At 38.1% G+C, this 25,459-nt stretch overlaps 1 long non-coding RNA gene across 1 annotated transcript; it reads right to left on the reverse strand.

Annotated features, from left to right (window-relative positions):
• Window positions 1–3,551: 3,551 nt before the first annotated feature.
• Window positions 3,552–22,253, reverse strand: LOC129641448 (uncharacterized). Its single transcript, XR_008709337.1, has 3 exons — window positions 22,081–22,253; window positions 12,564–12,662; window positions 3,552–3,927 (listed from the first exon to the last, which is right to left on the reverse strand). It is a non-coding gene; the product is annotated as an uncharacterized LOC129641448 (long non-coding RNA).
• Window positions 22,254–25,459: the final 3,206 nt, after the last annotated feature.

Below are 25,459 nucleotides of genomic sequence, written 5' to 3' on the forward strand. Positions count from 1 at the left end.
TATGAAAATAAGCTGATTAAACTTATTTCCTTGAGAGACTAAATAATAATGGTTATAAGGTTTATTGAATTCTCATCATGTGCTATGTGCGTTTTACACATTATCTCATTGAATTTTCACCCATGCTCTTTGAAGTAGGTATTTCTATTACACCCATTTTATAGGTAAGGAAACTGAGGCTCATAGAAGGTGATACTGTCCACTATCCATAGGTTTCTGCAACTGGAAAAGCCAGGATTCAAACTCAGTTGTGTCTGTCACCCAAAGCTATGCATACTTTGTCTCAACTTGACCCTTCATTTTTACTAATCGTACTTCCAGTATCTGGAACAATATCATTCACTTTGTATTGTTTTGAACTGAGTAATACTATTCACCTGTTTGGAAAAATGGAAACAAATTCAAGTTATTTTGAGATAGAAAATGATAGAATATGAGCTGTCTTTCAGTTATTGTTGTTGTTAGTCACTAAGTCATGTCCAACTCTTTTATGATCCCATGGACTGCAGCCCACCAGGCATCTCTATCAATGGGGATTTTCCAGGCGTGAGTCCTGGAGTGGGTTGCCATTTCCTCCTCCAGGGGATCTTCCTGACTCAGGGATCGAACCCAGATCCCCCACATTGCAGGTGGATTCTTTACCATATGAGTCACCAGGGAAGCCCATGATACTGAAGTGGGTAGCCTATCCCTTCTTTAGGGGATCTTCAGGACCCAAGAATTGAACTAGGTCTCCTGCATTGCAGATGGATTCTTTACCAGCTGCATATTACACTTCTATTATTGGATGTTCCCACTGGTATTGTGTTGTGTTTAGTTCATCAGTCATGTCCAATTCTTTGTGACTCCATGGACTGTAGACCACCAGGTTCCTCAGTCCTTGGAATTTTTCAGGCAAGAATACTGGAGCCTGTTGCCATTTCTTACTCCAGGGGATCTTCCTGAACCAGGGATCAAACCTATGTCTCTTGGGTCTCCTATGTTTGCAGATAGACTCTTTACCACTGCACCACCTGGGAAGCAATAACATGTATTACACCTCTATTAAAAGTTGAGAAAGCTTCCCTGATGCTCAGTGAAAAAGAACCTGCTTGACAATGTAGGATTACCCAAGAGATGTAGGTTCGATCCCTGAGTCAAAAAGATCTCTTGGAGAAGGAAATGTCAACCCATTCCAGTATTCTTGCCTGGGAAATCCCATGGACAGAGGATGGGCTATAGTGGTGGGCTATAGTCCTTGGAGTTACAAAAGAGTCCAGCATAACTTAGTGACTAAACAACAACAATAAGAGTTGATAACATAGCTGTCGGTGGTAATAAGTAACCTAGTATTTAAGATGCTTTGCCTGTGGAATCCAAATGTTCAAAATTGATGAATGTAAGTAGAAGTTCTTTATTTATTTTTTGTTTTATCTTATACTTCAAACCAAGTTTAGCCAAAATTGATAGAAGAGCCACTTCTCTTCCTTTAAGTGCTCTTGAATTCATGAGTCAACTCTTGAAAAATTAATGACAATTTAAAAAATCAATATATGCCAATTCACTATTATAAGCAAAGGCACTGAAAATTCTCACCATTAAAATACATTCATCAGTAGGCTTGACTCAGACTAATAAATGCTTATTTTTTTAACAAACAGTTAAAAGGCCCAAGTGAATTTTTCCAATAGTATGTTTCCAAAAATCCATATAATACTATAAACAGATTTTCACACACTTGTATTCTGTGAAACACTTGCATTAGATGAGAAAACCTATATAATATGCTCTTTCTTGGATATGAACAAAGTATATTTTGAAGATTCAGAGAAGACCTTCAGTAATGAGACTTACATAACTTTGTTTAATCCAATATCTGCATAACTGTTTTAATGAAGGAATATCTCATGGTATTAATATTATGATGAGCAGAGTTTGGAAAATACTGCAAAGGCTATGAAATAATTCCAAGCATGTATGGAAAGATAGATTTCCTATTGTTAAATGCAATTTAAAACAAATTGTACTGAAAAGAGTTTAACCAGAATTTCATAAAGATCAGTTAAAGTAGAGATGACATCTCTTTTTGAAGATAAAACTGTTAAACTTGAGAAACTATTAATAAATAACTTCCCTGAAGTCATATTGAAGAATAAATCTAAAAGATCTTTAACAGAGTCTTCTGCCCTTTCTACAGATCAACATGTGGAACGAGAGCTTGCTTGAGATCTAGCAAAAGAAAAATAGTCAACTCAAACAATTTTTAATTTTTTCCCATAGAACTCACCAGTAGATCTTATGACACAAAGGGTCAATTCTTCAAAGATCTAACAGAAACTGATTACTCAGATATATAAACCAACTAGCTGACCAAGCCCCAAATAGTGTTCCAGATATTAAGAAAAAAAAAGACTATTTCAAAAGAACAAACATAATAATAAAAAGCAGGTTAAGTTTGTTTTTTACCCATAGAAGAAGCATTAGGTAATAGAATTTACCTGCTCACCTCTACTTTGTTCTGTAGGAAATTCGTCCTCCTGAATTTTCATACTAGAAATTCTGGGAGTCCTCTAAATGATTCCCACAGATACTTTTGGTCCTTCATCATTTGCATCCACTTTTCCCCACCATGGTGCCAAAGTAAAAGTGCAGCTTAGCTATCAGATGCCAAGTAAAGGTATATGAGGTGATGTTGATGTTACTGGTAACTGACATTGATATCAATGTTTAAAACCAAGAGAGCTGATGTTTTAGACTAGGTGTTGGTGCTCTGTCCATCACAACACATGCTACCACCACCCCTGCTGGCCACCCACTGCAATGGAGGCTGCCAATGCCAGGTCTGCTGACATCTACCTTATATTCTCAATATCTCACAGAGATGGTAGATAAAAAAGCAATTTTTAATTTTTATTTGCTTTTTCATACAACCCCTTCATCCAGTGACTCAAATGGAAGACAACAATGACAAGGCCACAGGCAATATTCTCTCTTCCTGATATGGTTTATCGAACTTGATCCAAGAGAGCACATCTCAGCTTCTTTTTCCCTTGGAATGAGGTCTTTCCTGAGTGGGTTCTCAGTCCTCTGTGGCTTTTCCCATCATTTATTTGATTTTCTCAGACACAGGTCAGAATCCCAGGATGGACACAGAGACTCTGTCTAGAGCCCTGACTGTAACAGCCTACACCCAGCTGTTCTCATCCAAAGTGAGAAGGAATTGCTCCTTCACTGACTGTTAAACAGTGTACAGCCATTATGGGATGGACAAACCCAGCTGCAATGAGACTATCATTTTCCTAAATAAACATCATCGTTAAAAATAAGAGGTTCCACGAAGTGGTGAAAAAGCCCTGGCCTCGGAAGCAAGACATCTGGACTTTGCCTTTTATTAGTTTTTGGCTTCACTTGAGTCCTTTAATCTCTTTGGACTTCAGCCTCTTAGTTTGGAAAACCCATTGCTCACTCTGGTCACTAAGCTTCTATGCAGCCCTGACATTCTCCACTTTAATAGGTGAATCTAGGTCATCCATTTTCCACAAAGAGGGCATCTATTTGCTTTATCAAATAAAACATTTATTATTACTGTTTCAAGTAAAAGATTATTATTCACCTTATTTTATATACAGTACCAGTATAAGGGTTACATTCAGAAAAAAATGCATTATGCCAATTTAGAGCTGATTGATTATTCTCTTCAACATTATTTATTAATGGTTCCTTATTGTCCTTGTTTTCCATAACCAAGATCAGTCAATATTTTGAAAATACCCTTGGCACATTTTCCTCTTCTTCATTCTCATTGCTAACTGCCTGCCTTGGGCCTTCCTTGTCTTCAAGTAATTCATTGCTGAAGTAGCTTCTTACATGGCATCTTTTCCACCTTCCACCATCTCTTCCTCCTTCATAGTTCTGTCATGTTATTTTATTCACAAACCTCCAGAGATTCTGTATGAATCACAGAATAGTATACAAAAATTTTAACCTGGCATTCAAAACTCTTACAACATGGTTTCAACATATATCTATTTTTGTTTTTTTAATCATCTTACCTTAAATTATGTAAATGAGTTTACCTTGAATTCCCCTGAGCAGTTTTAAATATTCATTCTTTCATTAACCTTATTCCTTGGCTCATACTGTCTGCATCCTCTGTCTGAGACAACTTTCCCTCCTATTCAGTAGGAGGGAATCTTATTTAAATTAAATCTTATTTGTTAAATTAAATTAAATCTTATTTGTCACAAAATTTGAGCTCCAATGAGCCCCTTAAAAATCTTCTCCATCCTGTGCACTGGAAGTAGTATTTCTCTCTGAATCATTGAGCACTTTATAAGTATCTCTACTTTGTAGCCCTTATAAATGTTGTGATTTTTTGTTTATTTATCAGTATCTTTCTTCTTCTAGACAATAATCTCTAAAAGGGCAAGAACCATACCTATTTATGTGTTCATTCTGTTTCCAGGGTCTGACACAGTATCTGTCACATTGTAGATGCTCAGTAGGTAGTTAGCAAACAAGTAGCTGAATCACCATCTCTTAAGATCCATCGTTTTTTAATTCGTGAGGGTAGATATTTATATCCATGTCTTGTCTTTCATAATAAACTATTAGCTTCTTGAAAACAATAAGTCTGATTCTGTTTGGTATCCCACAAAGAAAAATGCTTTCCATGTTGAAACTATTCATTTATAAATATTATTAAGCATTATTCATAGAAATATATTTATTAATAGTCACTTAACAGGGCAAATTTAGGAAGAGACACAGTTTTAGAGTCCTATAGCCCTATGTTCAAATCCTGGTTTTGTAAAGTTAGATAAAAAATATCCAGTAATATTTTCCAATTAAAATAAGTATTATATTTTATATCATTCAAAGAACTTTCACATATATCTTAGTTGATTGTCAAATAGGGTTAGGTAGTATTACAATGCCTGATTTACAGATTAGGCAACAGAGTTGTGAAGATAAGGCAGTTGAGGCTTGGAACAGGGATTCAAACTAAGGTTTTTGGAGGTCAAAATCTGTGTCTTTCCCATTTTCTTTAGTATATTGGCAGCATAGATGCAGATCAATGGATGTGTGCCTTTGAATAATAACTTTCCCCTAGAATTCAGGCCTCCTTTAGTCCTCATCCACTATTATGACCTCTGACGGAGCACATTTGGAGTTTCTGTTGTTAGGAGAAAAAAGCAGGAGAATATGTGTGGTAAGTTTTGGAAACAAAGCAGATTAGGTCCATTTTCATACTTGACAGGAGGAAACTACACTAAAGTCATAAAATACTCTTTTTTTCTCTCTGAAGTCTTCTTCACCAAACAGGTACAAAGTGAAAACTCATCACTTTTATTTAAACCACAGATCTACTTCTATTCTTTCTGTAAAAGCACTTGATCCCTGTGACGAAGCCCAAATCCAAATCAAGAGAAAAACAGCTCTTATTTATTACGCAGTTTGCTCTCATTATGTTCTTCCCAGAAATGAATCCCTGTCCCTCTCGGACTTTCTTTCACAGGACGCTCCGATCTGGCTCTCCCTCTCAGCACCAGGAGAGTTGTTTTGCCTGGCTTATCCCCTCAATAGAAGGCTCAGCTCCCTTTTCTCACACTCAAAATCCAGCAGACCACTTTCCTAGGTCATCAACAGAGAAATGGGAAGTCTTCTCTTAACAGGCTGCACTTCTGCCAAGTTCCAAAGTGCTCTCGCCCTTCCTTAAGGATGCAGAATATTTACTTTTTACCCAAAACATCTGGATACCTTGTGTGAGTAACCCTCTCCTGAGGGTGGTGGGTTGTTTGAAAGCAGATCATTCCAGTAAAAAAAATGTTTAGGCACTTTCAGACAATTCTGATAGGACTTGGTAACAAAACAAAACAGATATATTCCCCACTGCAGTTTCTACTCAATAGCAGGTGAAACAATAAAAATATTGAGCAAGCCAAATTAATCTGTATCCAGAGAATTTTAATAATAAACTTTCAAACAAATAATTCCACATAGATCCTCTGGGGTTTTGCCAGTAAGTCTTTAACAATCTGTTTTTAATAGCCAGACAATATGCTATGGCAGCAGGCATTGAAAAATAATGAAAATACTTTGTAAATAACAAATAAAAGCAAGAACGGTGCTCAACACAATTTCAAAAAAGAAACAAAACAGTGACAGCAAACATTTTGGCTGAACCACATGGAGTACCAGATATTACATAGATTAAATAATGTCTATCAGCTGGATGGCTGAGTATGACAGCCTCCATTCTTAATCCAGAGCAATGTGAAGGGATGTAGCCTGACTACAACTTCCTCTGTGTGAGTCAGATGTGCATGCTTAGTTGCTCAGTCATGTCTGACTCTTGTGACCCCATGGACTGTAACCTGCCAGGTTCCTCTGTCCGTGGGATTCTCCAGGCAAGAATACTGGAGTGGGTTGCCATTCGCTTCTCCAGGGAATTCTCCTGACTCAGGGATCAAACCCAGGTCTCCTACATTGCAGGCAGATTGGTTACCATCTGAGCCACCAGGGAAGCCCTATGAGCCAGACAGCTAAGGGTTAATGCAGATCTTATTAACAATTGTATTAGAATCATGGAATTTGGTATGTCTTTCCTTTTCTTTTATTCATAGCCCAAAAACTGTCTCAAAACTTCAGAAATAAAAACTAAGTTTTAACAAGACACTTTTTTGGTAACCATTATTTCTCTAGTTGGTGTAACACCTCATTTGTCCATCACCAGTGAGGGAACACTTATTCTTCGTAAATTAATTTTCCTATAAAAGAAAGCAAGTTTCGTGTTCAAAGGAATAAATTTCATTTAGATATTTTTTCTGGAACTCTTTCTAAGAGATATTACATATTGAACAGGATTTGACCTTTTCTGATGATTCAGAGATATCGTCATGAGCATCAATCACTGTGAATGGCCACCAGCTCCTTTCTCTCAAAACACACACACTGGAATCTCTCTCAAGCTGAAAGAAATGTTCATTTTGATCTTATCTACCTTGAATTACTCCCTTTATGTTCTTTTAAAAAAATAACTTTATTGAGCTATAGTTCATATACCATACAATTCACTCATTCAAAGTGTACAATTTAATGGGGTTAGTATATTTATGGACCTGCAACTGTCACCATACTCAATTTCAGAACACCTTCAAAAAGATACTCATACCCTTTAGCTATCATCCTTCTCACCTCTCACCCCCTCCAGCCCAAAGCAGTATTAATCTATTTTCTGTCCCTAGATTTCCCTATCCTGGACTTTATATCAGTGGAATCATATAGTACAAAGTCTTATGTGACTGACTTCTTTCACTTGGCATAATATTTTCAAGATTCATCCATACATCAGTACTTCATTCCTCTTTATCACCAAATAATACTCCATTGTGAGGAGTAGCAGATTTTTTTTTTAAAAAAAAGCATTTCTCTGTTGATGGACATTTGGGTTGTTTCTACCTTTGACTCTTTTGTATAATGCTGCTATAAACATTCATGTACAAGTTTCTTTGTGGGTGTATGTCTTCATTTCTCTTGAGCATATACCTAGGAATGTTATTCCTGGATCATTTGTCTATTCTGTGTTTAATTATTTAACTAACTGCCGGGTGGTTTTCAAATGTGGCAGTACCATTTTACACCCTCTCCTTCAAACCCCAACAGCATACAAGGCTTCTAATTTCTCCACATCCTTGACAACATCTGTTTTCTGACTTTTTGTTTCTAGCCATTCTGTGTGGTCACAAAGAGTCAGACATGACTGAACATCCCACACATACACACACACACACACACACACACACACATTCTAGTGGGTATGAAATGGTATTTCATTATGATCTTGATTTGTATTTTCCTGGTCACTAATGATGTCAAGCATCTTGGCCATTTTTGTGTGTTTGTGTGTGTGTGTGTGCATCTGTGTGCGTGCACTGCTCAGTCATGTCCAACTCTTTGCGATCCCATTGACTGTATGTAGCTCACCAAGCTCCTCTGTCCATGGGATTGTCTCAGCAAGAGTACTGGAGTGGGTTGCCGTTTCCTTCTACAGGGGATCATTTGTATACCTTTGTAGAATTGTCTATACAGATCCTTTGCCCACTTTTAATTGGTTTGTCTTTTTACTATTGGGTTGTAAGAGTTCTTCATATATATATATATATATATATATATATATATATATATATATATAAAGTTCATTATCAAATATGTGATTTGCAAATATTGTTTCCCACCCTGTGGGTTTTTGTGCTTTTTTTTGATGATGTCCTTTTCCCTTAATTTCCTTCTGCTCTTGTTGCCCAGCTACTTGAAAGCAGTTCCTCATAGTCCTGGTCTGCTACATCTCACTTCTCATTCATTGCTAAAATCTACTGTAATGTGGTGTCAACACCCACTACTCCTTTGAAACCCTCTTACTAAGGCCAAATTGTTCTTATCAGGGCCAAAGTGGCCTTTTTTATTGTTAAATCCAAAGGCATTTTCTTAAAGCTCATTCTACTTGACTTTTGACTTTTGGCAATGGTCAATCTTCTTTTCTTTTAAAGTGTCTCCTCCTTCACTTCCAAGCTACCATTTTCTCCATATTTTCCATATTTTACTCTTATTATGTTAACAATCCCTTATTTTCTTTCTCTTGTCCTTTAACTCTATTTACACTTAAATGTTGATGTTCCCCAGAGTTTAATCCACCATCATCTTTTCGGAATATATATTCTTCTTAAATGATCTCATTTATTTCCATGCCTTCAACTTCTATTGATAACTCCCCAAATAAAACTCCAGCCTTCACCTTGTTTTAAAGTTCAGAACTATATTTTTTTTACTAAGTATGAGTAGCTACCTCTTAATCACTTAGAGATCTTGCAGGCAGCTAAACGTTTTCAAAATACCAAATACATTTTCTCTCTCATTGTTTATCTTCTCTTATTCTCATAACACTGGGTCAAGGAAGCTTGGAATCTTTCTCCATTAATCTTTTTCTTTTATGTTGGTCTCACATTGGTCATCATGTTGATTTTATCTACCAAATGCTTTCCTAATCTTTTCCTTTTGTTTCCTCACTACTGTCATTGCCTTTCCAAAAACTTTCAAAACCACTTATTAGGATTATTTTAGTATAGTCTTGGAGAAGGCAATGGCAACCCACTCCAGTACTCTTGCCTGGAAAATCCCATGGACAGAGGAGCCTGGTAGGCTGCAGTCCATGGGGTCGCTAAGAGTCGGACACAACTGAGCGACTTCACTTTCACTTTTCACTTTCCTGCATTGGAGAAGGAAATGGCAACCCACTCCAGAGTTCTTGCCTGGAGAATCCCAGGGATGGGGGAGCCTGGTGGGCTGCTGTCTATGGGGTCGCACAGAGTCGGACACGACTGAAGCGACTTAGCAGCAGCAGTATAGTCTAATTCCCTTCTTCCATCATGTCTCCTGTTCAATCCATCTTTCTCACTTTGGTCAGCATTAACTTTCTAAAATCCCCTTTGCATTAGCAGCCTTCATGTTAACCAATTGACTTCCTGCAACCCACAAGATAAATTCAGATGGCTTTTTTCATTTTATTATATTTTTCATTCCCTTAATTAGTTTTTCCCTTGTCTATGTTTCTCTTGTCTTGTCCATGATCCAAAAATTTTAATCTTCTCTTCCTTCCAATTGCTGTATTCATCTTTTTATTGGTATGTAACAAACTACTAGAACTTTAAAAGCTTAAAATGACATAAATTTATTATCTCATAGGTTCTGTGAATCAGGACGCTGGCACACTTTAGTTGTGTCTTCCACCCAGAATCTCACTAAAGTGAAATCAAGGTGTCACTCATCTGTGTCCGTATATGGAAGGTTAACTAGGGAGAGAGCCAGCTCCATATTCCTTCAGGTTGTTTGTAGCATTTATTTCCTTGCAGTATGAGTGAGGTAGTCATTTTATTACTAGTTGCTGTAGGGGCCACTGTAACTAGGAATCACTCTCAGCTTCTTACAGGTGACTCTCAGTTGTCCATCACAGGCTGTCTGCACTGTGGCAGTGTGCTTCTTCAAGGTCAGTAGGAGGATCCCTCTCTGAAATCTTTTAGTGTCTTTGAAGAGCTCATCTAATTAGATCAGATTCACCCAAGATAATCTCCATTTTGATGAACTGAGAGTCAACTGATTAGAGACCTTCATTCAATCTGTAAAATCCTTTTGACATATAATGCAATATAATCATTGAGTGATAGTCCATCATATTCACAAGCATGTCTTGCTCACACTCAAGGGGAAGGGATTATACAGGACATATTCAGGGGGATGGGAACCCTGGGGGGTATCTTAGAATTCTGCCTGCTGTACACATCATGCTTTCTCATGACATTTCATGCTGCATAGTCTATCCTTTCTTTCTACTGTATCCTTCATTACATTTCTTTATTATCAATTTGGAAAGCCCTTGATGGCTTTTAACAGCAACTGCAGACCTTACTTTTCCATTAAGCCTTCAAGACAAATCAGTTTTCCCTTCTCTAAGTTCTTACTGCACTTTCTTTTTCTCTTATAACTGCCTATGTTCCTACTTTCCCAGGTGAACTGTAAATCTCATGGGCATGAATTGCATTTTACTTGTCTTAGCTTCCCGAACCCCAGACATGCGTTAAATTCTTAATAAATGGGCATTAAATGAAATAATCCATCTCTCTGTTGTGTAGTAAGGTCATGATAACCTCATGGTCTGCAGGAGTGAATAGAGCTTTTGAGCACATAGCAAATGTCCTCAGATTGACACTTTTAGGCCAGTTTTTTTGTTTCATTTTGTTTTGGTTTTCCCTGTTCCATTGTATTATCAGATTGCCAAGTGTCATTGTTTCTTGGAGTCAGGGAGCCTGGCTGCAAAATCACTTCTGATTTTTTGTATCCAAATGATGTGGACCAGGAAATAAGCTAATTTAATATGTTAGATTTTAAGAACAAAGTATGAATACAATGAGCTTTCACTGATTGTCAGAAAGTCTCTTTTATGGGTGTAGTACTTGACCATTGGCACAGAGACTGCAGAATCAATTTTGACTGTTTTTGTAGGAATTCATCCAGGTACTTGAAAATCAGTTAGCAAAGCTTTCTGGGTAAATGACCTTTAAATAAGTCAGGGCCAATTTAGTGTTCACAAGATCGATCATTTGGAAAGTTAAGTTTTTATGCTGCTGCTGCTGCTAAGTCGCTTCAGTCGTGTCCGACTCTGTGCGACCCCATAGACGGCAGCCCACCAGGCTCCCCCATCCCTAGGATTCTCCAGGCAAGAACACTGGAATGGGTTGCCATTTCCTCCTCCAATGCATGAAAGTGAAAAGTCAAAGTGAAGTCGCTCAGTCGTGTCTGACTCCTAGCTACCCCATGGACTGCAGCCTACCAGGCTCCTCCGTCCATGGGATTTTCCAGGCAAGAGTACAAGCAGGAGAATTTATCCACCCTTTTACTGTTTTGCCTATAAAATTATTAACAAATGAAAGTTTTCAAGGAGCTTAACAGAGAGTTTTGATATGGGGAAAGTGAGCTCATAATATTTCCTTCAAGCTTAAATACTTCAATTTACTTGTTTTTGTAATTTCATTCATTAGGTCTCTCTAGTCGATGGCACCCCACTCAAGTACTTGTCACTTTCATGCATTGGAGAAGGAAACGGCAGCCCACTCCAGTGTTCTTGCCTGGAGAATCCCAGGGATGGGAGAGCCTGGTGGGCTGCCGTCTATGGGGTTGCACAGAGTCAGACATGACTGAAGCGACTTAGCGGCAGCAGTATAGAGATAAGATCATGAATGCATGTTTGAGAATCAGGCATCAAGTTCCCAGAGGACCACAAAAAAAGCAGAAATCAATGAAACAGAGCTCAGTTGAAATAACTATAAATTTGGAGCTACCCAAGTTCTATATTCCAAGGACTACAGTGGCAATTTGCCACGAGCTTGAGGGCAATGCTTAATTTGCATGGAAATTTATATAAATTTTTAAATTTTGAATGTGCATGCACAAGCTTAGCACTTGTTTACAGGTTAATGTTTTGCTTCTTTTCATCACTTATGAAAACTGTAAGATGGAAAAGCTTTGTTCTCAGATCACTATTATGCAAAAATGGCAGATCTGGAATTCATGGTCATTGTTTTAAAATAACTATACTGGTTCTAAGCTAGGTCCTGCTTATTGCTGTGCTTATTACCCTGTTAACATAAAATATGCTTCATAGATAATATTAATGAGACACCCCCAGAAACCAAATATTAATATAACAATCATAGCAGGTTCAATGCAGAAAACTGTGATTCCCTTTCAAGTACAAACACAGACTTTCAGTTTGTTTTGATGTTATTCTGAAACCACAGCCTCTCAAAGACACAACTTTATTGAATGAGTTCTTTCATTTATTTTTTGTTTTTGCTGGGTGATGGCTTAGACTGTGCATTGACTATTTGCAGACAGTAATGACATGTATACAGAATAAGGTTTTTTAATAACAAATCTATTAAGAAAGCAAATATTCAACTCTTACAATCATCTGCAGCCAAAAAGATGCAGAACTTTGGAAACAGAATATAACCATAATATAAAGAACTTACATGGAATAAGGAGAAGATGAGTCAAGAATATCCAATTTGGATTCTACTCTTCTTCCTGCAATTTGGGAAAATCTGTAAAACCCTGTTCATCTCAGTAATCTAGTAAAGGAAACATTTGATCATAAGAGTTATATGAATACATTCCTCAAAGGAGAAAGTCTGTTCAGTTCAGTCGCTCAGTTGTGTCCGACTCTTTGTGACCCCATGAACCTCAGCATGCCAGGCCTCCCTGTCCATCACCAATTGCCAGAGTCTACCCAAACCTATGTCCATTGAGTCAGTGATGCCATCCAACCATCCCATCCTCTGTTGTCCCCTTCTCCTCCTGCCCTCAATCTTGCTCAGCATCAGGTCTTCTCAAATGAGTCAGCTTTTTGCATCAGGTGACCAAAATATTGGACTTTCAGCTTCAACATCAGTCCTTCCAATGAACACCCAGGACTGATCTCCTTTAGGATAGACTGGTTGGATCTCCTTGCAGTCCAAGGGACTCTCAAAAGTCTTCTCCAACACCACAGTTCAAAAGCATCAATTCTTCTGTGCTCAGCTTTCTTTATAGTCCAACGCTCATATCCATACGTGACTACTGAAAAAACCATAGCCTTGACTAGATGGACCTTTGTTGACAAAGTAATGTCTCTGCTTTTTAATATGCTCTCTAGGTTGGTCATAACTTTCCTTCCAAGGAGTAAGCATCTTTTAATTTCATGGCTGCAATCACCATAAAAGCCACCAATATTTCAATAGTTAATTGCTTGTAACAGTATAAAATAAGAATAAAAATAGTTGAAACAACACAAAAGAATGGATGATGACCAAACTGAGTAACTATAAACATGAAATCCAGTAATTCTCTACAGTCTATAAGTCTGAAAATGATACAGTCACTAAAATGTGAGCACTATTAGAGTGAGAATCATGTTCAATGTATGACCTCCACTGACTGGTCTAATTTCAGCTTCTATGCTATGCTATGCTAAGTCGCTTCAGTCGTGTCCGACTCTGTGCGACCCCATAGACAGCAGCCCAACAGGCTCCGTCGTCCCTGGGATTCTCTAGGCAAGAATACTGGAGTGGGTTGCCATTTCCTTCTCCAGTGCATGAAAGAGAAAAGTGAAAGTGAAGTTGCTCAGTCGTGTCCGACTCTTAGCGACCCCATGGACTGCAGCCTACCAGGCTCCTCTGTCCATGGGATTTTCCAGGCAAGAGTACTGGAGTGGGGTGCCATTGCCTTCTATAGTCACCCCTTAAGTCTTTATTGAGCTAAATAATGATAGAGGATCTGTTATGTTACACTATGACTGTGAGTCTTGGATTAAAATATGTGGTCTTAGAAATGAATCAGCACATAATAGATAATCAGCATAAGGAAGATTGGATAAAACTCTGACACAAGCCTGTAGAGATGTTTTCCTATTCCTAGTGAAGTACTTCATCTTCTTTAGCAAGGTGGTACTAATGGTGATTGATAAACCCATGCCAATGATGACTTTAAAAGTATCTATATGTATTACATGCATATACATGTAATACATATGTCTGTTTAGAATAAGAGTAGAATATTCTGTAATGTTACTTTTTCCAATACACATAAAATCTTGAAGTCTAAATACACTGAAGTTGAGAACCAAATCCCACTTTTTTGGGGATTCTACTGGCCAGAATTTAAGGGCAGGTTAAGAACTTAGGATGACTCATAAAAAGGCACCTGTTCTTGTTTGGTACAATTTTGTATAGCCTGATGTCTTCAAGTTTAAGAAGAATAACATAAGCAGAACAGATCTATACCAAAAGACCTTATAGTATAATATTAGTGGAAACAATTAAATAATTGGGTTTCATTGAGTATTTTGGGGAATTTGAGAACAAGTTAGAGAACCATAGCTAGAGTCTTTTAATAAATATACTATAGCAAGCCATCACTTTATAGCAAATAGATGGGAAAATGGAAATAGGGACAGACTTTATTTTCATGGGCTCCAAAATCACTGAGGATGGTGATCGAAGCCATGGAATTAAAAGACACTTGCTCCTTGGAAGAAAAGTTATGACAAACCTAGACAGGATATTAAAAGCAGAGACATCACTTTGCCAACAAAGGTCTGTATAGTCAAAGCTGTAGTTTTCCCAGTAGTCACCTATGGATATGAGAGTTGGATTATAAAGAAAGATGAGTGTCAAAAAATTGATGCTTTTGAACTATAGTTCTGGAGAAGACTCTTGAGACTCTCTTGGACAGCAAGGAGTTCAAACCAGTCAATCCTAAAGGAAATCAACCCTGAATATTCATTAGAAGGACTGATGCTGAAGCTGAAGCTCCAATACTTTGGTACCTGATTCGAAGAGCTGAATCACTGGTTAAGACCCTGATGCTGTGAAAGATTGAAGGCAAGAGGAGAAGGGGACAATGTAAGATGAAATGGTTGTTGGATGGCATCACCAACTCAACAGACATGAGTTTGAGCAAACTCTGGGAAATAATGACAGACAGGGGAGCCTGGAGTGCAGCGGTCTATGGGGTTGCAGAGTTTGACATGGCTTAGCAACTGAATAACATAGTAAGTCAAATGATATACCAAAAATCCATCAAGTTGAGACCTCTGCAACTAACTGTGTAACTTTTACTGAAGAATCGCCTAATCTCAGGAAGGCTCAGTTTTCTTGTTGTAAAAGGATACTGAACTACATGATATCTAATCTCCTTTTCTAGCTCTAACATTCTGAAACGCTAAGCCTGATTTTCTGTTGTTGTGTTCTACTGCTATTCTATTCAATAAATCCATGATGCTGTGCTGTAATTTTCTTGCACTGATGCTTGGAAAGAATGCTTTACTGCAGGATTATTTAAAGGTCTGGATTATTTTTCACACATTCGATAACAATAGCATTTTGAGTTATATATATTTTTTGTGTTTGTGATCATATAGTTTGTCTAAACCATCAAAGAACAAAAACTGGGCAGACACAAAAACAGGTGTCCAGTAAGTCTGGTTGATGATGGCGTAATAATGCTACCTATATCAGGAAGCCAGTGACAGATTGGGAGCCAGTGTCTGTATAATATTATCAGGTGGATAATGAGTATAATATGAATTGCTGAATATAAGATATTGAACAGGTCTGTCTGTTGACTGTAAAGATTGAAAACACCTCTAAAATCAACCTTATATCAAGAAAAGCAGAGAAGAATGTCAAATGTCTTTCTTCTCAAATATATGTAACTTGAGAGAAAATTTGTATACTATAGAAATGATTTAAATACTTTACATACTTTCTAAAATATATTAAAAGCAGTAAGTACCCTGGGTGAATAAAAATGACAATATCATAGGAACACATAAGACCAAGAGTTCTGGATTCAGAGATATGGTTATTCTTTAGGCCTTCACCCTACTGAACAGATTTCAACACTATATATGGCTATTTCATCAAGGACTTTGAAACAAACTTTTAAAAGCCTCTAAAGATACTTTGTGGAATTCATTGAGCAACAATTGATGTTTACTCTGGGAGTACTTGATTGGGAAATTCAGTTATTACTTGGGAATGAATCAACTCCTGAAATCATAATGATTTTGATAATATTCATACCATCTCCTTGAAAGCTGAAAGAATGATTTTTTTAAACCAAATTCTAGGAGAAATGGCCATCCAATAATGAGTCCTACCATTTGTTTTGCCACAATGATTTCCATCTTTGGAATGACTAAGGTTTTAATTATTGCTAGCAGTCTTCCTGCTCACAGATTTTTAGCAGTAACCATTCATTCTATATTTTCTGGTTAAGCACACCATCCAATATAAAACTCCCATCTAAAAATATAGTGTAAGTGAGATCTCAATAACTTACTCAAGTTAAATTGAACTGCATGTCTTTCACACTGGCAGAGTACACATGGTCTTTAAGTAAACTGATCTGCCTTTTAAAATGATTTTTCCTAAACCTTCTGCTTTAATTAGTCCTTGCCCTTCCCTCAGGAACCATTGTTAGCAAAAGACAATAGCAGCAACCTTTTAGATATTGTTGGAGAAGGCAATGGCACCCCACTCCAATACTCTTGCCTGGAAAATCCCATGGACGGAGGAGCCTGGAAGGCTGCAGTCCATGGGGTCGCTGAGGGTCAGACACGACTGAGCGACTTCACTTTGACTTTTCACTTTCATGCACTGGAGAAAGAAATGGCAACCCACTCCAGTGTTCTTGCCTGGAGAATCCCAGGGATGGGGGAGCCTGGTGGGCTGCCGTCTATGGGGTCGCACAGAGTCAGACACGACTGAAATGACTTAGCAGCACACTATGTTTGTAAATACAATAAAACTTTTGGTGCAGTCGGCTAAATAAAGTGCAACCATCTGCCATATCATCCACACACTGACCTTGAATGAGATGTTAGATACTAAAAATTCTGAATAAGAAATGAAAAAAGTTTGTTTGCAAATATCCAAAATAATTTATCTAAATTAAACTTAGGGGGTAACACCTTTATTTTATGAAGTAGTGTGAAGGCATTTCTAGTACTAAATTGAAATATCTTACTGTGAGCTCTAAGATGTTTTGAGGAATGCTGGTCCTGACACTTTCTCCACAAAAATGGAAGAGAAACATTATAGAAGTGTTGCATAATAAATTCTATTCTTTCAGTATCACAATGCACATTAGTATTTGAATCAGTTCTAATGAGGTGGATGAAACTGGAGCCTATTATACAGAGTGAAGTAAGCCAGAAAGAAAAATACCAATACAGTATACTAATGCATATATATGGAATTTAGAAAGATGGTAGCGATAACCCTGTATGCAAGACAGCAAAAGAGACACAGATGTATAGAACAGTCTTTTGGACTCTGTGGGAAAGGGCGAGGGTGGGATGATTTGGGAGAATGGCATTTAAACATGTATATTATCATATGTGAAATGAATCGCCAGTGCAGGTTCGATGCATGATACAGGGTGCTTGGGGCTGGTGCACTGGGATGACCCAAAGAGATGGGATGGGGAGGGAGGTGGGGGGGGGGGTTCAGGATGCGGAATGCATGTACACCCATGGCGGATTCATGTCAATGTATGGCAAAACCAATACAATATTGTAAAGTAATTAGCCTCCAATTAAAATAAATAAATTTATACTAAAAAAAGAAACAAACAAACAAACAAAAAACCTCTGAGAAGTCCTGTTCCAAAGAGACCCATTTAACTTTGTTAACATTCCATAAATACATTTTTTCCTATTTTTCCTTATAACACCTATTTTTTGCTCTCAAGAAAATATTTTTCTTCAAATTATACCCCAAAATATGTTGTGTTTCCCTTTGTGGAAATGAAACATAAGAGACCACAATTTTCCCTACTTGGCCAAAACACTATTAAACTGGCACAAAATAATGACATATAACTACCCATGCTTTTCATGACTTAGATTGCATCTTTCTCCTAAGGGAAAAAATAACAGATATCTCAGTTTGTTCTAAGTCCCTCCATTCATCCACCAACCACCTGATTAGAAATTGCAAGTGTTTACCACATAGTCCTAGAACTTATGAGCCATTTGTCTTTTCCAAAATTCTGCATACAGGTGTGATTTTTAAGGGTGTTTCATTAATGGTGGTTTCATCATTAAAGAATGATAGCTCAGTTGGTGAAGAATCCACCTCCAATGCTGAAGACCTGGGTTCAATCCCTGGGTTGTGAAGATCCCCTGGAGAAGGGAAAGGCTACCCACTCCAGTAGTCTGGCCTGGAGAATTCCATGAACTATAAAGTCCATGGGGTTTCAAAGAGTCAGACACAACTGAGTGACTTTCACTCATCATTAATAACAATAGGAATAATAACAATATGAAAAGTAATAATACAGCTTTAAAACAAATTGTCATAGGGAGAATGGAGGATATGCGAAAAAGTATCCATAGAGTATTCTTTTATCTTCCCTGGAAAGGGTATAGTCAGAATATCAGAATAATATCTGAAAGAAGACTAACAGTTTAAGATGTATCTAAAACAATAAACTCTGCCTGTTGGAAAGGTCCAGTTACCACTTTGATTCCTGTGTTACTACTTTGTTACTACAAATATATTTGAACAGATTTCCCATTTTCTTCACCTCCAATTCTTTCTAATTCCTCATGTATTCTTATGATTGTTGAAGGTTTGAGTGAGCCATAATGGTTTCTAGGAAGCTGCTTAGCTGGACAAATAAAATTGACTTCATGGTGAGAGGAAGGTAAATTAAAATTTCAGTCATTAAAGAAAAGGGAACCCTCTTACACTGTTAGTGGGAATACAAACTAGTACAGCCACTATGGATAACAGTGTGGAGATTCCTTAAAAAACTGGAAATAGAACTGCCTTATGACCCAGCAATCCCACTGCTGGGCATACACACCCAGGAAACCAGAATTCAAAGAGACAAGTGTACCCCAATGTTCATCGCAGCACTGTTTATAATAGCCAGGACATGGAAGCAACCTAGATGTCCATCAGCAGATGAATGGATAAGAAAGCTGTGGTACATATACACAATGGAGTACTACTCAGCCATTAAAAAGAATGCATTTGAATCAGTTCTAATGAGGTGGATGAAACTGGAGCCTATTATACAGAGTGAAGTAAGCCAGAAAGAAAAACACCAATACAGTATACTAATGCATATATATGGAATTTAGAAAGATGGTAACAATAACCCTGTATACGAGACAGCAAAAGAGACACTGATGTATAGAACAGTCCTGTGGACTCTGTGGGAGAGGGAGAGGGTGGGATGATTTGGGATAATGGCATTGAAACATGAATAATATCATATATGAAACAAGTCGCCAGTCCAGGTTCGATGAACGATACTGGATGCTTGGGGCTGGTGCACTGGGATGACTCAGAGGGATGGCACGGGGAGGGAGGGGGGAGGAGGGTTCAGGATGGGGAACACGTGTATATCTGTGGCGGATTCATGTTGATATATGGCAAAACCAATACAATATTGTAAAGTTAAAAAATAAAATTAAATAAATAAAATAAAATAAAATTTCAGTCATTACTAAAATTTTGAAAGCACTCCTGTATCTTCCTTCTGAAGTTCTTAACATCTAGAAGCCTCTAGATGTCCTCTAGAATTCCTACTATAAAAACTAGCATTTGGATCTTTGAATGAAATCAATAAAATGAAAGTATTTTATAATAATTATTACAAAGCAGCCTTAGGGACAATAAAGTCTAGGCCTCTTTTGAAGTTAAATTGCTATGTTTGAGGATGCAGAAATTAAAAATGCTACCCCTTGTTAGGCCCTCCTTTTTTAAAAGTGGCACTTGAATCCTTATATATTTGGTTGCCTGACTTTGAAATTAAGCCTTGGTTGTAGGTTTTTCTGACCCAGAAATCCTACTGCTGGCATACACCCCAAGGAAACCAGAATTGAAAGAGACACATATACCACAATGTTCATTGCAGCACTATTTACAGTAGTCAGGCTATGAAAGCAACTTAGATGGCCATTAACAGATGAATGGATAAGGAAGTTGTGGTACAAATGTACAATGGAATATTACTCAGCTATAAAAAGGAATGCATTTGAGTCAGTTCTAATGAGGTGGGTGAATCTGGAGCCTATCATATGGAGTGAAGTAAGTCAGAAAGAGAAAAACAAACACTGTATATTAAGGCATATATATGGAATTTAGAAAGACAACAATCCTGAATGCAGGGCAGCAAAGGAGACACAGATGTAAAGAACAGACTTTCAGACTCTGTGGGAGAAGGCAAGGGTGGGATAACTTGAGAGAATAGCATTGAAATGTGTACATTATCACAAAAAATAGACGATCAGTGCAAGTTTGATGCATGAAGAAGGGCACCCAAAGCTGATGCTCTGGGACAACACAGAGGGATAGGGTGGGAGGGAGGTGGGAGGGGGGTTTAGGATTGGGGAAGACACATGTATACCTGTAGCTGATTCATGTCAATATACAGCAAAAACTATCACAATATTGCAAAGCAATTGTCCTCCAATTTAAATAAATCAATTAATTTTTTTTTTAATTAGGCCTTGTTGGATAAAGACACAGACTTCTGAGGTCAGGCTGGTGGTAAAGAACCTGCCTGGCAATGTCAGAGATACAAGAGATGCGAGTTCGATCCCTGGGTTGGGAAGATACCCTGGAGGAGAGCATGGCAACCCATTTCAGTTTTTTTGCCTGGAGAATCCCAGGGACAGAAGTTGTACTCCTTAGAATCACAGAATTGAACATGACTGAAGTGACTTAACCGGAGAAGGCAATGGTACCCCACTCCAGTACTCTTGCCTGGAAAATCCCATGAAGGGAGGACCCTGGTGGGCTGCAGTCCATAGGGTCGCTACAAGACTGAGCGACTTCACTTTCACTTTTCACTTTCATGCATTGGAGGAGGAAATGGTAACCCACTCCAGAATTCTTGCCTGGAGAATCCCAGGGACGGGAGAGCCTGGTGGGCTGCCGTCTATGGGGTCACACAGAGTCGGACACGACTGAAGCAACTTAGCAGCAGCAGCAGCAGAAGTGACTTAACACAGCACAGCATAGGATAAAGGCACAGAGCTAGATAGGATATATTAAATATCCTGTTTCAAATGTATGTCCATGAGGCCTACGTTAATTTAAAATATTTTCAAATAAATAAATTTACTATAGATTATTTTTATTATTATTATCCCAAAAGCATACCTGCTCAGAACTTAGAAACTGAATGCCTACCTTCAAATCAGTTTTATTGAATTAGAGCATCAGAGGTGTATGTTTTCTAAATTATTGAATTTGATTTAGGTCATCTTGGCAGAATGTTTCCACCCTCCAATCTTTGTTCCTCTTGACTGAAATAAACCAAAACATACCATCCATTTGATTAAAAATTATCCAAATCTTCTCCTTATTTTTTTCCAAGTGAGGGACTAATTGTTCAGATCCTGGCTGATACTAGATGACTGTGTGGCAATCATGCTTTTGTTCCTGTACCAGGTTAATAATATTCCCTACAGTAATATTGAAAAAGAAAATGTTGCATGCATAATACCCAGAATGAATTATGTATTTAATCAGTATTATTATTACTTTTGTTTTAATCAAGTCATACTTGCTTGCCTTTTAACCTTTACTAAACTGAGAACTTCAACCAAAAATGCCTTTTTCCCTACATGTTTTTTAACCAAGTGAAGTTCTAGATAGCTTTTAAGTCCCAATTATAACTTCTTTTCTGAGACTTTCCTTAATGTCTACTGGCAGAATTAATTGTTCCTTTATCTGTGTCCCTATGACCAACTTACAGTTATCTATAGAATTTAATTCTTACCAAAAATCTACTGTATTTGAAGAATATGACTTGATCACTATTCTTGAAGATCTTTTGATTTTGCTCACTAGACTGTGCACTGAACAAAGCATAGCCAAAACCTGATTCATCTCTACACAGTGAGTACAGGGCATACCTTACAGAAGTATCTATAAATGTGGCTTGAATTAGGTTGAATTATAAAACAGATGGATTGTCACTTACTCTTCTGTACTGCAGCTCTGTGCACTTGGTTGAAGCATCCATGTGAAACAGGCCAAAATGATTCTGTGGCCTGGCAGGGTCTTACACAGGGTCCAGAAACCCAGGCTCTTTGGGGTATAGCTCTGATACAGGTGGCCATTGGCTGACCCCCTCTTTTAATCATGCTGCTCTCTAAAGAGGACAGAACATCTTTTCTTGGGATAAAATACAGTAATATTCTACTAATTTAGTTTCTTTTTCTCATTCCTTCCAAATTGCAAGTAGCTTTCTATGATCTAAAACAGCATTCATCATAACTCAGAAATGTAACACGAACTTTCTCTCCCACATCCCTCTATTACTCCTCTTTCAAATACACCCTCTCTTCAGTTGAAGTTGAGGATAACTAAACACTATTACTCACTCTAAATAGAAGGGGATGGCATTGGAACTGAATGTTTAATTTTAATTCCTAATATAAATGTTTCATCAAAGCCATGAAAATCTTCATGGCAGTTCATTTTCACATGCTTTTTGCCAGTTTAGGAGAATAAGTAAGGAGATAAATGAATGTTGAGTCACACTTTAAAGAATGGATCCAATCAACATTTTCAAAACAACCATCAGGAGGAAGACAATTAATAACCTTTCAGTTTTGAAATATAAATGCAACAAGGACTACCTCAAGAATGTATCATAGAGAATATTTCTTGGAAAAATGATTTGAAAGGGAGGTCCAAAGACAGCCTGGAAGTGACTGTCTTAGGAGAAAGGAAAAGGCAAAAAAAGAGGAGAGAAAAATTCTTTCTATTGAATATACCAAGGAAAAAAAACTAAAGCCTCTGCATTAGTTTGCTAGAACTGTGTGACAAAGCAGCACAAACTGGTTTAAACAACAGAAATTTCTTGTCTCACAGTTTTGGAGGCCATAAGTCTGAGATCAAGACATAAACAGGTTGGCTCCCTTTGGGCGTTGTGAAGAGGAATTTGTTCCCTGCCTCTCCTCTAGCCTCCAGGTGGTTTTCTGGCATCTTTGGCATGCATGCATGGTAAATTGCTTCAGTCATGTCCGACTCTGTGCGACCCTATGGCCTGTAGCCCACCAGGCTCCTCTGTCCATGGGATTCTCCAGACAAGAATACTGGAGTGGGTTGCCATGCCCTTCTCCAGGGGATCTTCCTGACCCAGGAATCAAAGCAATATCTCTTATGTCTCCTGCATTGGCAGGCAGGTTCTTTATCACTACTGCCACTTGGATTCCTTGGCATATACAAGGAATGTATATAGTCCAGAGATCTGGACTATGTTTGTATATGGTGCTCTTCCTGTGTGCATGTCTGGATTCAAAAAGGACACCTAAGTTGTATTCCCTGGTGACTCAGATGGTAAAGAATCTGCCTGCAGTGCAGGAGACCTGGGTTCAATCTCTGGGTCAGAAAGATCTCCTGGAGAAGGGAATGGCAACCCACTCCAGTATTCTTGCCTGGAGAATCCCATGGACAGAGGAACCTGGTGGGCTACAGTTCATGGGTTCGCAAAGAGTTGAACACGACTGAGGGACTAACTCAAATCGCTAAGTTGTACTGAATTCCTACTCCACTGTGATCTCATCTTAATTAATTATACAGCCATAAGTTTTCCACTTCATGGGAAATAGATGGGGAAACAGTGGAAACAGTGTCAGACTTTATTTTGGGGGGCTCCAAAATCACTGCAGATGGTGATTGCAGCCATGAAATTAAAGACGCTTACTCCTTGGAAGGAAAGTTATGACCAACCTAGATAGCATATTCAAAAGCAGAGACATTACTTTGCCAACAAAGGTCTGTCTAGTCAAGGCTATGGTTTTTCCAGTGGTCATGTATGGATGTGAGATTTGGACTGTAAACAAAGCTGAGTGCTGAAGAATTGATGCTTTTGACCTGTGGTGTTGGAGAAGACTCTTGAGAGTCCCTTGGACTACAAGGAGATCCAACCAGTCCGTTCTGAAGGAGATCAGCCCTGGGATTTCTTTGGAAGGAATGATGCTAAAGCTGAAACTCCAGTACTTTGGCCACTTCATGCGAAGAGTTGACTCATTGGAAAAGACTCTGATGCTGGGAGGGATTGAGGGCAGGAGGAGAAGGGAACGACAGAGGATGAGATGGCTGAATGGCATCACTGACTCGATGGACGTGAGTCTCAGTGAACTCCGGGAGTTGGTGATGGACAGGGAGGCCTGGCGTGCTGGGATTCATGGGGTCGCAAAGAGTTGGACACGACTGAGTGACTGAACTGAACTGAAGGTTTACACATATGAATTTGGTGGCATGCAAGCAATCCACAGCAGCCCTCTTTTATTATACAGAGAGAGTTCATGTTGATGGTGTGATTTTTTTAATTAATTAATTTTTTGAAGGATAATTGCTTTATAGAATTTTGTTGTGTTCTGTAAAACCTCAACATGAATCAGCCATAGGTATACATATATCCCCTCCCTTTTGAACTTCCCTCCTATCCTACCCCTCTGGGTTGATACGGAGTCCCTGTTTGAGTTTCCTTAGCCATACAGCTGATTCCCATTGGCTATCTACTTGACATATGGCAATGTAAGTTTCCATGTTACTCTTTCCACACATCTCTCCCTCTCCTCCCATCTCCCCATGTCTATGAGTCTATTCTCTGTGTCTGTTTCTCCATTGCTGCCCTGCAAGTCAATTCTTCAGCACCATTTTTTTAGATTCCGTATATGTGTGTTAGAATATGATATTTATCTTTCTCTTTCTGACTTACTTCACTCTGTATAATAGGTTCTAGGTTCATCCACCTCATTAGAACTGACTCAAAGGTGTTCCTTTTTATGACTGAGTAATATTCTGTTGTGTATATGTACCACAACTTCTTTATCCATTCATCTATTGATGGACATCTAGGTTGCTTCCATGTTCTAGCTATTGTAAATACTGCTGCAGTGAATAATGGGATACATGTGTCTTTTTCAATTTTGGTTTCCTCAGGGTATATGCCTCAGAGTGGGATTTCTGGGTCATATGGTGGTTTTATTCCTAGTTTTTTTTTAAGGAATCTCTGTAATGTATGGAAATGTATGTATCAATTTACATACATAGTGGCTGTATCGATTTACATCCCCACCAACAGTGCAAGAGCATTCCCTTTTCTCCATACCCACTCCAGCATTTATTTTTTGTAGACTTTTTGATGAGGGCCATTCTGACCAGTGTGAGGTGATATCTCATTGTAGTTTTGATTTGCATTTCTCTAATAATGAGTGACGTAGAGCATCTTTTCATGTGTTTGTTAGCCATCTGTATGTCTTCTTTGGAGAAAAGTCTGTTTAGGTCTTTTTCCCACTTTTTGATTGGGTTGTTTGTTTTTCTGGTATTGAGTTGTATGAGCTGTT

This window comes from Bubalus kerabau, chromosome 1, assembly GCF_029407905.1.
Source record: "Bubalus kerabau isolate K-KA32 ecotype Philippines breed swamp buffalo chromosome 1, PCC_UOA_SB_1v2, whole genome shotgun sequence".
NCBI lineage: Eukaryota > Metazoa > Chordata > Mammalia > Artiodactyla > Bovidae > Bubalus > Bubalus kerabau.